The sequence below is a fragment of the Columba livia genome, chromosome 2 (genome assembly GCF_036013475.1).
Source record: "Columba livia isolate bColLiv1 breed racing homer chromosome 2, bColLiv1.pat.W.v2, whole genome shotgun sequence".
Classification (NCBI taxonomy): Eukaryota; Metazoa; Chordata; class Aves; order Columbiformes; family Columbidae; genus Columba; species Columba livia.
The window spans coordinates 26,313,659-26,326,512 of NC_088603.1; the positions used below are offsets into that span (position 1 = coordinate 26,313,659).

Here is a 12,854-nt window from a genome sequence, read left to right on the forward strand (position 1 = left end):
CAGACAATGTATTTCTTGCAGGACAGTGGTATTTCCTGATGAACATGCCTGTTTATTCCCTTTCTGCCTTTCCTGGGATAGCCTAGAAGAGCTGGTTTCTCAGTCGCCTCTAGTGCAGTAACTATTGTTTCCCATAAGACCACAAACCCGCTCTGTGGTCTTGTCTGCTCTGGGAAATGTCTTCAGTGCTGGGAAGCATGAGCCAGGAGCACAGCTCAGCTCTGGAGGAGGGCAGGGACTTTTTTTGCGTAGGACCTTTGAAACACTATGACCTGTGTATGTGCACTTTCCTTGAGCTTGTGAAGGCAAGAGAAAATGTGAACTTTGCCAGAACCTCAAGTGCTTAAAAATTAGCTCCCCTTGTACAGTTGAATGAAAAACAAAGGGCAGAATTAATGGAAATTTTCCTTGAATGAGTATCACAGGGGCACGTATTTGGGTTTTTTATGGCGTCATTAAATGGCTTAAAGATCTCTGAAGGTGACTTTACTCAGAATTTCTTCTGCTTCCTATTCTGTACGTCAGAGGAAATGAATGAGATTTTTATGCTCACCCTCACTTTATTATTCAAGAACTGGGGTCTCAGTGGAGTGGAAGATCAGTGAGTAATAAGCCTGCTGAAAGGAATTATTTTCCTTTTTTTTTCTTCTTCTTTTTTTCCCCTTTTTTTTACATTATGTATAACCTGTAAAACTCATCCCACAGAAATCACAAAGAGCAAAGTTTAAGAGGAATCCAGAAGCTCTTACACACTTTTATAGATGGTGGGACTATCCTCATTTACTTCAGGAGAGTAACTACTCCTGATCACCAGCTACTCACTTAACTTAACTGGAGAATACACCATTTCACAGCTTCTTATATTGTGTGGCCTCTACTGTCTCACTGATACCCCCTTATATAGCACATCTAGCACTATTCTGTATGCTGTGGTCTAAGTAAAGTAGCATGTGGGTGGATAGTGGCAGATAGATGGATCAGAGCTTTAGTCCCAGCAAGAGGTTGTAGTTTTATGCCTGAAATGTGGACTTTATCTCGTGACATTAGTAACCCTCTGGGCTGAGATGTGGTTTAGGATGTTGGTCACGTCAACCTGCCTGTGAGCAGAGCTCAGCCTTTGGTTATGGCAGATGCTGCTCAAGGGGGTTTGTGTTCCTCCAGATGGAGTTTAGTACTTCACTGAGATGCAAGTTGCAGCCCTGGTGCTTCTATTGGACAGTGGGGGTACTGCTGTGTAGTTGGGGAGGAGGGGTCATGGCCCTGAAGACCTTTGGAAGAAGGTCCAATTTTCTTGACCGAAACATTTCTCTCTACCTGTTGACCCATATGGAGCTTTGCAGCTGCAGGACTATGATAGAAAGGGTTGAGTGCCCTTATCTGCTTGAGAGTTATGTGGAGAGCACTGTCCAAGGCTGGTCTCATACAGACACCCCCTCAGAGCCCTCTCCACGTGCTGGTCGAGCACCAGAGGGAAGGTGACATCAGGCTGCAGACAGCTGGTTCAGAGCTGCCCAGAGTTCAGGCGGAACATGGCAGAGCCAGGGTTTGTGTGGAAATAAAATCATCTCCTGGGGAACTACTTCTTTCAGTAAAAGATCCACTCCACACTCATTTTTGCCAGGAATTAAAATCTCAAGTAATTTAAAAAAAAAATAAAAAATATACATATATATATATATACACCACAATGGATATTTCAGCTTTTCAGGATCCTCCCGCTGCCCGAGAGGAAGCTTTTAATTTTTGCACTTCCTGTTTTCTTCTTATATTGGAATAGTTATGATCACATTTTTTGACGGGTCATTTCTATCTATATTTGTTTTCTAAACCTGACCAGTTGTTTTCAGCCACTTCTGTGTACTCATGTTTTCCCACTGAGCCTGTTATCTCTTTCTTTTTGCATTTTTCCCCTCTTAAGAGGATTCAGGTGTATACTCATGCTACTTCTCTAGCAACTGCAATTTGCTGTTTCTTCTTTTTTTAACTTAGTTTGGAAAGACTGAGGGTAGTAAGAATATTTTGTGAAAAATTGATTAAATTCTGTGATTAATGGGATAAAATCATCTTTTATGGTCAGATATTCTTGGCATTACTAAAGACCTTACGGTCTTGAAGGCTGATAAAATTGAGGCTTTTTTATCGCCTACTTGGTTGGATTTATTCTTCAAAGCCAGCACAATTCAAGAGAAATTTAGACTGATGGACTTTGCTTTGTGGGGAAAGATTATTAAAGATTAAATTGAATAATTTTTTCCTCAAGCTAGTAATATACTCTTGTTTCTTTTACCTTTTCTTCTGTTTGCTCTTGCTCCATAACCTTTTCAGGAGTTTTATTTTGGAAGATAAATAGGATCTCTTATTCCTTTGGCATTCTAATAGGAATTTGCTTTCCAAGTCTCTCTTCTCATAGCTGAGCAGTCCTGACAAAATCCTTGTATCACAGAACTTCATGTTTACAAGTCGAAACAAAAACCCCCTCTGGATCCATTTTACTTGCTTTTGGGGGATTGTTTGTTTTATGTAGAATGCTGAGGGTTTTTTTCTCTTTTCTTCTAAGTGAAGCAGCACAGGAGCAATTTGCTCTTCTGTAGCTGATGTGAAGAAGCTGTTAGCTGGGCTTGTCACTCACAGCAAGTCAGGAAATTCTTTCCAGTGTGTCCAGATGCTTCCTGTGCACAAGGCTGGCATCATATTTGGCACATGACTTAAAAACAAAACAAAAAAAGCAAACAAACAAAAAACCCCAACAACCACAAAAAAAAAAACACACACACACACAAAAAACCAGACTGAAACTGCTTTTTATTTTGCATTTAGCAACGTCTTTTCACACCATGGAGGGAGGATAGCCTTGCAGGTTGGACAGTGTCACTGTGCTTGGGTTTGTTTGGAAGAATGAAAAGGAACCACGTAAAATATAATAATATTTTTAGTAGTTGAAAGCTTCTCTTGGCTTTCTTCTCCATGCCACCTTCATGCTGCCCTCCTTGAAGTAGTAGACTAACTCCTATTTTGTATGTGTCAGGTTTTGCGTTGCTATAAGGTAGTTATGACAGCTGATGGTTGTAGCAGTGCTGAATTTCAAAGGAGGAGGAGACGATGTTGTTAACTTTGCACTCTGTGGGGGATTTGAGCTGACCAAGATACACCCTCTGAGCCCTCTGTAGATTGTATTGTTCTCTTTACATGCCTCTGCATGGGAAAAGTTATGTAAACTATACACTCTGGTTTGTGCCTGTAAAACCTTATGTGCTGGTGGACCTGTAAAAGAATGTATGATGTGTTTTTTTACCTTTGGACATGCTCACCTGGACTCCCAGTCACCACACTAATGAGGTGTCTGGATAGACCATATTCTCCCAGGAGTAAAAGCAGTGTCCTATGCTTTCTCTTTTTCTTCTTCAAACAGAGTGTTGGGAATCCCACCCTCTGTCTCTGCCCAAGTCATAGCTGGATGTCATCAATCCCATAGTCCCTGAGGAGGATGTAGAGAGAGGAGAAAACAAGAGGAAACAAATGCCAGGAAGAAAATTCTTTAAGTAGGAATCATTTCAACAGGAAATGTTCTGCTCCTTTCAGCAAATTTGCTTTGTAACTATTTTCAAGATGGTAATTGTATTTTATTCCAGTTCTGCATTTATTTCTTGCTACTGAGAATCCAGTTTCTTAAGAAACAAAAAAGGTGTTATGAATTCTGCTAGGCTGTACTTTTAAAACCAAAGGAACCCCCAGTTTTTGGAGATGCCCACTGAAATGCTCATGCAAACTGATGTGCACAAGAACTGAGTTGGCCCATGGATTCACTGCACTGTGTAACCCCCAAGCAACTCCAGGGGTTTTAGAGTTGCACCTGTCTGTGATAGATCAGAGTAGAGCCATTGCACAGTTTCTATGGTGTTGCCTGCTAAATTAGGGAAAGGAGGAAAAATACCAGTTTTCTGTTTAGAAACAAGAGAAATGGAGTGGAAAAAAATGAATTGGACTTTGAAGATGATTTTCAAGCAGTTGTGTCTGAAACATAAAACCTGTAGATGTAGAGAATTCGAAAATCTTCCAACTTTGATCTTGCGAAAACTTTATCAGGTTTTAATTGCTCCCAGGTTTAAGGCAAGAAACTTTAAAACAGTTTAAGATTCCAAAACTGAAAATATGATATTATTAACACTGGAGATTTTTACCATTCCAGTGACCATTATCTAGATCTACAGCATGATGTGGTTTCTGCAAGGAAAAGTGGGCAGAGTGGAGAGGGTAGGACATGCAAAGTTGTACCTTGTGCCTGTGTGACAAGGAATCAGGAGACAGCATCAGGTCTTCTGTCCTACTTCTGAGCTGTCTGGGGCTCATGCTGAGTCCTGTGGAGGTGGCTTCCCTGCATGACTTTAAAATGTTTTGCCTTGATTTGGGTAGATTTGTGTTTGCCCTTTGGTGTGGATCATCTTTGACTGATGGATTAAGTGAGGAGAAGCTGGATAGAGACTGGATATTCTGTAAGGAAAGGTGGAGAAAACCTCCAGCAGAAAATTTGGGTGTCCTGATGTGGAGGAGCAGCACGTGTGAAGGGTGTTGATCTCTAAGGCTAGCTACCATCATCTCCTTCGGTGCTTTTTGAATGAAAATTCTTGTAGTGCTTGAAGAGAAAAATTAGTTGATACATTAAAATAATTTTCTCTTCCTTTCAGTATTTTATTGATTCAATGAGTTGTGTGAGTGCCTCCATATGCTGAATGATCTCATTTTTCATGTAGGAGTACAGAATAAACTTCAGAACACAAAAGACTGCGTGAAAAGTTGGCATTAATTATATAAAATTATCATCAGAAGGCAGCTTATTAGACAGAATATTATTTTTGACATTGTGAAACAGCTTTTATTTTAATATTAAGTTTGATCTAACAACACTGGGAAATAACCACAAAGCTCTGCAGTTTAATTTCTGGCAAGGGGGTATCCTTAAAGCTAGTTATTGAAGCATACAAACAGTTGGGATGAGGGGAGGGGAAGGAGTTTAAGTATAAGTTCTGCTGAATAATAATTAAGGGGTTAATTGAAATGACTGATTTTTAGTCATAACATAGCTCAGGTGAAATGGAAAAATACCCACATTCTTCTCAGAGTCCCAAATATCTACTAGCTGTGAAGTAGTTAATGCCATGAACATGCAAAAGTAAACATAAAAGTTTGCAGAAAAAAAATGGTTTGACATTTAGTTGATGTATTGTTTGAAAAGAAAGAGGAAAATTAATACAGCAAATAAGAAGCTAAATCAAAACTCAATATAGATAGCAGGCACCAATTTGTCTGTGGTCACAGTTACAAAATGTGTAGTGAAGCAAACACTGGTGAGGTAAGGTTTCTATTTTGCAATTATCCCTGGCTTTGGAGCTGCACAAGGCCTTACATGATTCCTTTTTAATCTCTGTTTGTGGCAGAGAGATACTGGCTTATTTTAAAAGGAAAAAAACAAAACAAAACACACACACACACAAAAACACAAAAAACAACAACAAAAAACTACACTTGCAGGGTTAGGAAAGTAGGATGGAAACTCTCATATGGTCATAATTACTTTTCCTCATGTCCAGAGGCCTTAAGCAAGGCCCTTTATGCTGTGTAGTTTATAGATGCCCACATAGAGCTCATCACTGGCCTGAGATGGCTCCAGGAGGCTTCACAGCTGGGAGCTGAAATGCAGAGGTGGCAAATGCAGTCTGGAGCAGAGACAGAAACTGGACCAAGCTTTTAGGAGGCTGGGTAGCTATGATGAACATGAGGGATGGGAAATTCATCATCAGGATGGTTTGTGTTTGTTTTCAGAAAATCTTGGGCTAACCTCTGTACTCTAGCTCTTGCAAGACCCCAGCAGATGAATGATGTTGAGAAGTGCTTGCCTCCAGCATCTCCTTAAGTACCCGCTCAGTATTTTCTCTTCCTCCCTGTTTTTGTCTGTGATGTTTTTCAGTCTAGTTATTTTTGTTGTGAGAGTGGTTAATTTCAGAAATATGAGGAATGTTTTTCAAGCATTAAAAAACTTTCTTGCTTCTCTGGCAGCAGGCTGTGAAATCACTTGGCAGGGATGTTTTCATTTCAGCTGACCCTGGAGAATCTGAAGGATACCACAAATGCATTTTTAATGGACAGCTGCAATTTTACTCACAAGTAATAAATTGCAACCAATCATAGCATCATTTAGGGTGAAAAATAGCTCAATGATACAAAGTAATTCTAAAGTGTAGGGCCAGATGAAAATATCAGTGTTCAACACAGGCTCTGAACTCATCATGTTTGTGAAGATGGGCAATAAAAAGCAGAATCAAAGCGTTGCTTCATTATTTTTTTTTTTGTGTGATGTGTGTTGCAACCTGCTCTGCAAAGGACACAAACTCGAGGAATTATAGTTAAGTTCATACTCAAGACAACGCTCTGTGAAGACCTTATGTCAGTGTTGTATCTTGCTCTTGCAGCAGTGCTTTAAACACTCAGGCTGCTGGCTGAGACTCTCAGGTAGTGGAATATAGAATCCCTGTCACTTGGCTGGCCCTTTTTATCTGCTTAGGGCTGAATATCACCTTTGTTTATACAACCTCTGTGCAAGATAAACTTTCAAAGGCCTGAGTTTTGATTGTATTTTTCCTATTGAACATCAATAAGAGTTAGGAACATATTTGCAATTTTAGTTTTTTGAAAATTGAGCTTGTGATGAGAAAAAGGAAACAATGTGATAAATATGCTTCGTCTTTTATTACTTCCTTAGAACATCTTTCCTTGTTGTTTCTAACAATGCCTTCAAGTTGCCGTGAACTGTGTAACCCGATCAGCCAGTCTGCCCTAAGCATTAACTGCTGTAGATCTCTCCTCTCTCCTAGAAGGATTATGCTGGTGCACAGGAAACCTTTCATGCAACTTCTCTGTAACCAAGGGAAGCCCCCTGAGCCACCTGTGGATGTGGCAGCTCTGGCAACAGGCAGATGTCACCATATCCCATTTATTGTCCAGAACAGCTTTTAAAGATGGGGCAGAGTTTTGCCTGTGATGAAATAACGTTGATGTTACCTGGGCTGCAGCAGTGGTCATTGGGAGGGAAGGGGGCACTGAGAAGAGTTATTATGGAGCTGTGATGTGTTTTATCTTGGTTTCCTGGGGAAAAAAAAAAAAAAAAAAAAAAAAAAACCTCTTACATTTTTAAGTGCTTAGTTTCCTTTAATATTTTTGGATGTTACCAAGCTTAGACATATTAAATGAAGGTCCCAAAGACAACTGGTTCCTGCATGTCTGAGAAAGTCATTAAGGAATGAAAGGAGCAATACAAGAATGAATGTCACCTAGAAAAGAAACGTGGTGGTGTGAGCTGAAGTTGTCTCTTCCTTTGACCCTGTCTTACCTGGTACCAGCTTGGGTGACTGCATTTGGAGCCTCTTACCCCACATGCTGCCTCCTCCCTGACTGCCACCTGGCCATGGGCATGGAGAGGGAAGCTGGTGGTGCACAGGTGCATAGCTGAGGAGCACAGGACAGTGGGAGGAGAGCACCTGAGAGCACCTGGAGCTCTGCTTTTCGGACAGGATTTCCTTTGATGCAATGGCAAAAGGTATCACAAGCTAATTCCTTTTCCTTTGCTGGGTCTTCAGGCAGGGTAATGATAATCACTGATGCTATAAATATTTAGAGAAAAAATTTCCATCCCTTCTTCCGCCTTCACTGATTTTTTTTTTTATCCTCACTGTTTTTCTTCTTATTGTCAAATTACCTGATTCATTTTTCATCATATATCCTCCTCACTCTATGCTTGTGGGATGCTGTAATACTGCATACATTCAGGTTATAGTGAGAAGAATTACTGTGCTTTTTTGGAGGAATGCACACTGGTAATAGAGTGTTTCTCTATTGCTGTGAGATGTTATGTTACTATTGTCATATATTTTTTTTTTCTTACATTAGTTACACAGCAATGAAGCTTTTTTGATATTTTAGAAAAGGTTTCACCAATTTGTTTTTTTTCTAAGGAAATCTTTATAAAGCCATTTTCAGTAGCTGTGCTTTACATATTAATGCATTTATACATATTTTAAACAGTTCTAATACGTTAAAAAAAAATTAGGGATCAAGCAGAAACTCATGGATCCAACTAATGAGTTTTCAGTAAACGCCCTTAGATCCTTTGTGCGTTGGGAGTGGGTCACAGAAAAACATCTCTTGACGCTTACTTCCACTTATTGCTTCAATATTTAATTAGCACGGCTTTAATTCTCAGTGAGATTTTAAGATTTAATTTGAGAATAATTGGACTAATGCACTGACTTTTAACTACCCAGACCTGCAGATGTAGGAATGTTTGGAAGGCAGTCTCTGTGAGGACACTGGGTATGGTTCTAGATCAAGACTGAAGCTCAAGTGTGGCTGAATACACTTAGATCTATCCAGCTTTCCCTGTACCCCTTTTTGTCACCTGCAGAGAGGGAAGAAGTGAGTGGCATAATAGCCTTGATGCTGTGTTTGTCTTACAAGGAGAACCACCAAGTAAGCCCTATGTAGTGTTCTTCAATCATGTCTGTAATGTGAGCAATATTGGCAAGACATGTTGCTGGCGTGCTTATGTGCCCACACTTTGTATACACGTCTTATTATACATATACTTGTGTGTATATGTATATGCATGTTAAGACACATCATAGAATGTCTCAAGTTGGAAGGGACTCATAAGGATCATGAAGTCCAGCTCCCTACTCCTTGCAGGACTACCTGAACATAAATCATATGACTAACAGTGTCATCCAGACATACATAAATATCAATATTTTCCAGGCTTTAAAGAAGTATTAATGAACGATTTTTATTCTGTCATTAATTTTAAAGGACAAAACAATTGCGCTACTTGTGGAACACAATCTTTTTTTTCTGAGGCCCTTTCCTAATTGGGTTTACAGGTATGGGTGGTCTGTGGGGGAGGGCTTCTTTCTTAGAAAATCAGTGTGCTTATTCACTGGCTAATAGACATATTGCTAGTTGGAGATGTTCATTTGTTAATCAGCAAGTGAATTTTCAGTGAAACTTTACAAACTCTAAAGTTTTGCATTCTCGCAATTGATCAGATGGACATAAATTTGCATTAAACGTGTCATATTGAAATTTGAGAACTTGCCAGTTTTATTAAAGTGAGTTTGCTTCCTTATGCTTTGTAACTCTTGAAGTTTTGTTTAAGCATTTCTTAAGCAATCTCAAATTGTGTTGAAGAGCATCTACCTGAGTCTCCTTATCACTTCAGAAAAGATATGAAGTGGAGGTTCAGGTCTTGCAATCACTTTTTTTTTTTTTTTATTCCCCACATTTTATGAAACAATTCTGTCCTTCTTTTCTGCTTATAACTTGGTTCTCACTTGTGGCTTTAGTCCAAGGTCTTATATCTTGCTCAGTGTTCAGATGTGACTTGTTAGCCGTGGATTTGCAGACATGGGACGTGTTCCTGCAGTTGCTGTGCAAATCCCGCCTGGCTTAGCTGTTCTCCCACATACCTGCAACCCTGCCAGGCAGCAAAATGTATAGTAGATGGCAGAGCAGAGAGCCTGCTGAGACACTGCTCCAGTGCAGTGAGCTCTGGTCATGTAGTGATACAGGGATTAGGCTTTTCTGTCCATCATTTTGTTCAAATGGCAGCACAAACCAAACATCTGCCTGATCAAAACCACTACAGTAGTAACCATGATGGGAAAATGTTAGCAAGACCTTTTTTTTTTTTTTTTCTGCAAGTTTACAACTGTTCCTGATGTGGTGGCAACACGTTTCCAAATGAATCACTATTTGGAGGGGTGCCCTGCATTTTGGAGGCTTTCAGTTACTGTGAATTGCAGTAATTCAGTGTGAAAGGGGTTGTTCTTCACACAGACATCAAAACTGTGGCTGTTTTCACATCGGTCTCCCAACCCCCCAGTATGTTCTCCTCATCTCAGAAGGGAATAAAAGAAGCAGAGCTGTCTCCTAAAATACATAGGAGATCAAGTGTATCTACTTTCACGTTTCTTGGAGGAGCTGGAGGCCGAACAACTTGAGTCTGTAGTAGGAAAGGTGACTGCAGTTTCTCTCACCCTTCGTATTTAGAAAAAGGAACGGTAAGATTGTTTATTTGCAGTAGAATTGGTTATTGAATCACCAGGCATCAGGTGCTCCAAATCCTAAGCAGCGATTGAGGGTATTCTTAAGTGAGGTGTCTTTTAGTCCATTATCTGTAGTTAATGCAGTATACATTATTGACTACGAAAGCTGTGTTGTATTTGATTAAGAGCTCGGAAAGAACAGAGGCCTTTTCCTGGCCTGTGCCGTGTCTAGTGGCAATAAAAATAACTTGGATATAGTTTCAGTCTTTAAACTCAGCTTAATTTCTTATGCTACTTTTGTTTTTTCCAAATAAAAATATTGAAAAATGACCTTTTTTTTTTTTTTTTTACTTTCTGCCAGAGACAAGTTATATATGTGTGTATGTGTATATATATGTATAAAACAGTGTTATTTGGTCTGTGATTTTTGATTTCAAACATTTTTGTGAACCATCTTTCTATCAGCAAAATAAACCTTTTTGAAAGCTGTTCATGTCTGACTGTTGGAATGACTCTACTGTGGTGGGGACTTTTTCTGCCAGGAAAAAAAGTGGCACCAAACCATGTTCTGAAGTTTGCAGTTTTCCTTTATGTAAGTGCAAGCAAAATTTGATCCCTTCTTTATTTTAAGAAGTTGATTTCTTTTCCCTCTTTGCTACAAGGCTGCTTTCTGCAGCTGTTGACCGCATGTTGAAAGGGTCATCATTGTCATTACTAGTGAAAGCTCAAAAAAGAGGGAGTCGACCTTTCTTGTGTTTTGGGAAATTTTCTTTTACAGCTCGTTGTCCAAATGCAAAATTAACTGCATATTTTACCAACACTGAGATGGATTTGGAATGGGAGCTCTTAGCTGGGCATGTCTTGGACTGAAAGTTTTTGGCAAACTCATGAGTTCAGGGAAGAAATGAAGAAGGCTCAAAGGATTGATTTGTAAGAGCAATTATAGAGCTCTGCAGTTGAGCGAGGGAGTGATTAAAGGTGTGTGATTACAACGTATGTGTCAGGCATAAATAAGGAAAGGAGCTATTTAGGACAGAGGAAGCAAAGGAGAAATATAGCCTGAAAAACTGCCAGCAAATAAAACTGAGATTTTAACTTATCACCAACAGTTGGAAACCTTACTGCTGGAGACACAGCAGTTGTATTAAATGAGCAGGAAAAGATATGCAGCTGGGACTTGCTCTTCTGGAACTCACAGGATCCTTCAATTTCTTTAACTCTTTAATTCCGATTTAGTTGTAAGCAGGGGACTGCTTGAGTGCATCAGCTGACTTCAGCCTTAATATGGCAATTAAGTTCCATGCAGTAATCAACTGATCAAATCCAGTACTTGTGTATAGATTAGAGAAGCAGGTTTTAGCCTGTGGCCTATGGATCTCTATAGATTATTTCCAAGATGAGTGGAAAAAGTTAATGAGGACAGCAAACTTCTTGTCAGTAGGCTCAAATATTTACTGTAAAAAGTCATGTCCCTGAAGAGGGGTGTGAGGGGAAGTAAGCAGTAAAGATATGTCTGTATATGTTTTAAAAGACATCAGACTTTAATTTTTATAGACGAATGGTCAGCACACTATTTGATGATATTTTTATAGTGGTTAGCTATACTTGCAGACATAAAAATCTGTGTCTTGTTTCAAGACTCAATTTTGCTATTTTTCAGCTTCTGGCTATTGGATCATTTATTATCTACCTTCTGCTGAATCATTACTTTGGTTGTGGAGTCACAGTAACAGCAGAAACACCAAAAAGTACTGTGGAGCTATGGGAAAGTAACATAGCAATATAAGTTTTCCAACAAATATTTGAAGGGTTAACATCTCCATCAGACTTCAGGCCAGATCAGGTAGCATCTTTCATTTTTGGAGCTGGAGTAGATTGGGAAATCTCATGTTGTGTGCCCTGGCTAACGTGACAGAAATCTGCTCGTGTCTGACCCAGGCTGAATTTTTACTGTGATGCAGCTGCTAAAACATTGGCCTAATATCAGTGACTGGGGAGTCCTGGCTTCTGCTAATCTTCAGTGGTGCAAATATCTGCAGTACTTTCTGTGTTATGATTTTTTTTTTTAAAGTACTGACTTAAATTCATTGTCTACATATGTTTGTTTTTCTCATTAAACTCAGGAAATGCTTTGAAGATTTTGCCTTTGAAAGAACAGTGAAATAACAGTGCAATGAGTAATTTCAAATCTAGTTTTTGTAACTTAGTATAGGAAGTAAATCAAAATAAAAACAGAGGATGTCCTATGGTCAATATTAATACATATATATGAAAAGTTTAAGTAGGAATTCAATAAATTAATATTATTTTGTTTATATACAGACTACATCTACATTTAGTATATCTGTAGAGTTACTTGGCTTGATTTCTCATGTCCTCAAGTCTATTGTTTAATCACCATTAAGAGCATCTTTCTTTATAGATACGATACAGATATAAATAAGTCTTTTCAGTGAACAGTGTCACAGTAGGAATAATGAAAAAGGAATCAATTTGGTATTGACAACAGGCAGTTTGTCTTCAGAATCTTCATAAATTTGTTCAGACAAAGCGTTTATTACAAAATTTCAAATACATGTTTATAAGTCTGTTCCCTGTGAGATAACAGTCAGAAAATCCATCCATTTCTGACTGCGAATTATTTTCTATGAACATTTCAAGTACATATATAACTTCAGGTATAAATTCTCAGTAGTAAATTATCTTGTATATTTTTGTTTTAGGTTTCTGTGTAAAAGAAACCTGGCTTGTGGTATCATTGAGAGT

General features: G+C 38.9%; 1 pseudogene; it reads left to right on the plus strand.

The window, feature by feature from the left end:
- The window catches only part of LOC102097821 (probable acyl-CoA dehydrogenase 6), an 87,474-nt pseudogene that overhangs the window by 27,283 nt on the left and 47,337 nt on the right, over positions 1-12,854 (plus strand).